Source organism: Castor canadensis, chromosome 16 (genome assembly GCF_047511655.1).
Source record: "Castor canadensis chromosome 16, mCasCan1.hap1v2, whole genome shotgun sequence".
Classification (NCBI taxonomy): domain Eukaryota; kingdom Metazoa; phylum Chordata; class Mammalia; order Rodentia; family Castoridae; genus Castor; species Castor canadensis.
In genome coordinates, this window is record NC_133401.1 from 20,213,535 (window position 1) to 20,218,542 (window position 5,008).

At 37.5% G+C, this 5,008-nt stretch overlaps 1 non-coding gene across 1 annotated transcript; it reads left to right on the forward strand.

Annotated features, from left to right (window-relative positions):
- Nucleotides 1-343: 343 nt before the first annotated feature.
- On the forward strand, nucleotides 344-450 carry LOC141418266 (U6 spliceosomal RNA). The gene has a single exon (XR_012442950.1). It is a non-coding gene; the product is annotated as a U6 spliceosomal RNA (small nuclear RNA).
- Nucleotides 451-5,008: the final 4,558 nt, after the last annotated feature.

Sequence of the window (5,008 nt, forward strand, 5' to 3'; positions counted from 1 at the left end):
CAGGTGCCATCTTTCCAAGACGGCTCACGGTATCAGGAATGCAACTGCCCTGACTCTTGGTTCTTCAGTGCTCCGCCTAAAACTGAGAGCAGGTATGAAAACTTGCTCCTACACCCATCCCTGGTCTGTTTCCTTACACAGATCCTTTTATTTTCTGAATTACTTCTGATCTATTTCTGTTGTGATAAATTGATGATTGCAACTTTGGTACTCTGTTGTCACTCATCACTTTTCATCCATGTGTTTCCTCTTTTTCATTGTCCCATTTCTTGTCTAATACTTTCTGCCTAATCTGCCTTTACTTTCAATCATCTTCATTTTATTTTAAAAGTGTCATGCCTTTATACTCACTTCAGCAGCACATATACTAAAATTGGAACAATACAGAGAATATTAGCATGGTCCCTGCACAAGGATGACATGCAGCTTTGTGAAGCCTTCCATATTTTTAATAAATTTCAGTTTCTAAAATAAAAGTGTTCATGCTTTTCAGTGCTTTGCAGTTTTTGAAAAAAAATATATATATAGGAGGATCCCAACCCTTCTGCTTTTGTTTCAGCACATAGGAGAGATGACAGGTACAAACCACATCATCCAGCCATTGGTGAGATGGTGTCTTGCAAATTTTTTGCCTAGACTGACCCTGAACTGTGATCCTCCTGATCTCTGCCTCCCTAGTACCTAGGATTACAGGATTGAGCCACTGGACCTGCCCTATTTAATTTTGAATACCATCTCTACTGCTTCATAAGGAAAGACTGTTATCATTCATATGAGTTAAACTTTATCCTGTGATATTGTGCAACTATTCAGGTGATTGTATATCCTTCCTTCCCTTTTGCAATAGAGTTAATAATCATCAGATATGTGAAAGTTTTAAAGATAAGTTTGATTTGGGTCATTGAATAATTCTCGCAACTATGTGTGTGACTCCTTTTACATATTCTGGGGAACTTTACACTTTGTTCTTGGTACTATGGATTGACCCCAGGACTGAGCACATGCTGTTAACTGCTCTACCTATTCAGTTCTGACCACAGCCATTTTGCTTCTACCTTGCTTTTGAGATAGAGTCTTGCTACATTTTCCTGAGCTGACCTCACAATTATTAACCTCCAGCCTTCCCTCCAAGTAGCTTAGATTACAGGAGTGAAGCGCAATACCAAGTTCAATTTACAATTACTTTCTATAGATTAATTTCCATTTGGTTCATCGAGTAGTCTTGAGATTGTCCTTTCCACAATATCTTTGTTATGTTTTGCTACAAAGGAAATAGGAGGTCATAACTGAACTCATTGTATGTCTCCTTGCCCCATCCTAAGGATGTGTTCATAGACATGTTTTTATCTGAAGTGTTTGCCATATTGTATCATTGAAGCATTCTTCAGTATTTATGGACAAATGTTCTCCTATTCCATTTGATCATGGGGAATATTGAACATTTATGAATTTCTATGGTTGTCCTAGTTTTCATCTTAACTTGAGTCTGTAAATTATGACCACATCTCCTAAGTTTCCAGGCTTATTGACATGAGTAATCAAAATATTGTGTTTTAAACACAATTTACAGATTCTCAACTACTGTCTTTTTTTTTCATTCAAGAAATTTTTAAAGGAATATTAACCTAAAGGAAGAAATAAAATGAGAAATTTTAAAATAGTGAACAAAATTATGAATGAGAAATATAACTGAAAGCTATTTTGAAGAAAAATTACAAACTAAGACATTTGACTAATCTGACTAAAAATTAGCTGTAATAAACATTAGAAATCAAAGGGGCATAAGAAATGGTAAGAACCTACTATGTATACGTTTTCCCATATGCCTAAAATGGGCTACTTTCATTTTTTAATTAATTTATTCATTATACATTTTTTGGGTCATTTCTTCCCCCTACCCACCCGTCCCCACCTGCCAACACAATCTCCCTCCCACCTCCCCTCACTTCTTCACCTCCAGGCAGAACCTGTTCTGCCCTTATCTCTAATTTTGTTGAAGAGAAGACATAAGCATAATAAGGAAGACAAAGCGTTTTTGCTAGTTAAGGATAGCTATACAGAAAGATTCCTAGCATTGCTTTCATGTACAAATGTGTTACAACCCAACTTGATTCATCTCTAACTGATCTTTACACTGGTTCCTGATCCCTTATCATGTTTACCTCTGTCGCTTTCAGGTTTCTGCGTTAGCTCTTCTGGAGTGGGGACATCAAACGCTTTCATGTTTTGGGTTTTTTACCTATCCCCATACCTCCTGTATGTGCTCTCCCCTTGTCATGTGACCCAATTCCAACCACATTGTTGTAAATTTCCAGGATCATTGGCGTGAGTAATCAAAACATCGTGTTTTAAAAAACATTTACAGATTCTCAACTACTGTCTTTCAACAGCTTATTTTTAACATTACGTGAGCCTTTCTACCGATCAGGGTACAGCCTCTACAGAGCTTCATTCATTTATTGTTCTTCATAAGGAATTTACTCTGGACCTTGTGTTTATCTCCCTATGAAGGGCAATGTAATGTCTATCTCTGTGGACCTATTCTAGTGCTGTCTCCTTCCTTTTTCAATTTCTGTTTAGATTTCACTTTGCTGTAAATTTTCTAATATTGTCTCTTCAAATTTTCTTATTTAGAATTTATAATTATTTCCTGGATAGACATTCCATAGGCCTTTGTTGATGCATTTTTTTCAATAACAGGTTACTACCAATTGCTTTCATTTTGAAAATACTGAAAAATTAGTCTTTTGTTATTCATTCATTCAAAACTCATCCTAATGACATCAAGATCAAGTGCTCTGTACAATGCTTCTAGTAGCCTTAATGCATTTCTCTGTAAATTTCCTTTTATCGTGTAAAAACAGCAGAGTTTAAGGTCTAACGGAGTGATAATAACTCCTGGCAATTGGTTTTGCTCCTGATCCATAATGAACTTTTTTTCACTAAGTAGTTACTGCAAATTGGTTCTATTTTGAATGTATGGAAAAATCAGTCCTGTTACCTGGGGAGAGGCTTCCTTCTTAGAACTGCTCCCTGATCTGAGGAGCTCTTGGTTCTCAACACCCCATGTGGATTCCAAAACTTCCTCATGAAATGTTGTCTGTAGATGTAGGCTGAGTTTCCCAGGTCAAGGAGACTGTTTTCAGAAAACAACCTCTTTCCAGACCACAGAAGTGATTTTCCAATATGTTTTTAAAAATGGATTTGTAGAGATCACCTAGTGAGAAAAGTCCACTTTGGAAGGGCCTTGTGGAGAAAGCAACAAGACCAAGAGACCTGAGGTATTACCACTTGTTGCAATTAGAGGGTAAAGGAGAGGGCTCCTCGCTAACCATCTCCTGAACTCACAGTGGTCTGTATTTACTTACTTGATTGATACAGTTGGGTTTAGGGTTCTGTTACTTATTTTCTAATACATATTTAGGTTTCTTTCCTTTGTTCCACTTTTTCAAATTACTCTTTATGATTTAAATTCTAGCTCAACTTTTTTATCCCTTCGTCCCTGTCTTTCCATGTGTGTTTATCTATGTATCTACTTATATGTCTATTGAACTATCTTTGATCTATCTAAATATCATCTGTCTGTCTTAAATCTCTCTATATTGGTCAAAAGACCATAGTTCCTTTTCATTTGTCATTTACTTATGTCTCCCAGGATCTAACATGAGATCTGTTATTATCTGTAAACCCAACAAAAAGCATTGCATTGACAAGATTGTAAGAGGGATAAACCATACAGAAGAAAAACCATATGGAATATTTTATATCGACTATTGGAGAGAAGATTTTGCAAGTTTCCAGTTTTCTGAGGGATAAGCTCACCTTATGTACAAAAGCATGACTTTTCAATTTTCTTGCTCTAAAAGGAAAGTAATCAATGTTTTTGGTAAATTCACACATGTGAGTAGTGTGTTTGATTCCAATTTGTCAACCTTGCACACGGTCTTCTTAAAGCTCAAAAGTACTAAATATACTTCCCTGTAAATTTCTAGGTGAGACTGGGCCAAAAGAATTCCCAATTGGGATAGAGAGAGAAGGAGGAAGGTTGAGGCCTTTGATATTTTTAATCATGGTGACACACTAAGAAGCTTACAGAAAGCTCCAGCTTACATCTGGTACAGCAGCAGTGGCCCCATGCCACCTACTGAAACCATAATCTCCTTGTGATATTGGGGCCTGCCATGCAGGCTAAGGACAGCCCTGATAGCTCAATGGAAAAGCAGGGAGTTCCTGATTCATGCTGTGATTTCAGGCCAATGCACCAATGCATGAATTGGGAGATCTGTGTGGACTGACAACCTCCACTTAGCCTTGCTGGATTAAGTATTTAGCCAGAAGGTCCTGGTTCCAAGTTCTGGTCTCACTGAGTCAGATAATGAACTTCACAGACAATGAGAGTGACCAAAGTGGGAGCATTTACTGAGATCAAAAAACATAAAATGGGAGGAGTAGAGCCACCCAGCATTGGGAGGGGCAGTTTCAGGAGAGAGTGAAGAAAGGCAGAAATACCTGAAGCACAGAAGGGCCAAGGAAAAGACTGAGCAGTGGCAGATGTGTGTTTAAGATCTTTTATCTACTTTTTTGGTATACTTTGGGGGCAGAACTTGAAAGTCCCAGGATATAGATTTCTGATCGTTGGGCCTCCAATGTTTTTTCCTCTTGGGTCTTGGTATGTTGTTTCTTTCCTTCTCCCTTAACTGTCTTTCTATTTTTTCCCAGTACTGGTTCTTGTGATTAGCTACTTACATAAGAAAAATCTATACCTTAATTGTCAACTAGGTTGAGAACCGAGCATATACACAGGTGTACTTAACAAGATGATGGCCCAAACCTTTGAGTTAGATAGAGCAGAGGTTAGAAATTTCAAACAGAGACCCTGTCAGTTAGAGCAGGAACTGATTATTTATACAGGTAATCTTTCTCTCATCTAACAAGACAATGACACTAAACCCAGGAGATCATCTAGGTAATGTAATATAATGTAGAGTGTCAGGTTTGAATTCTACCT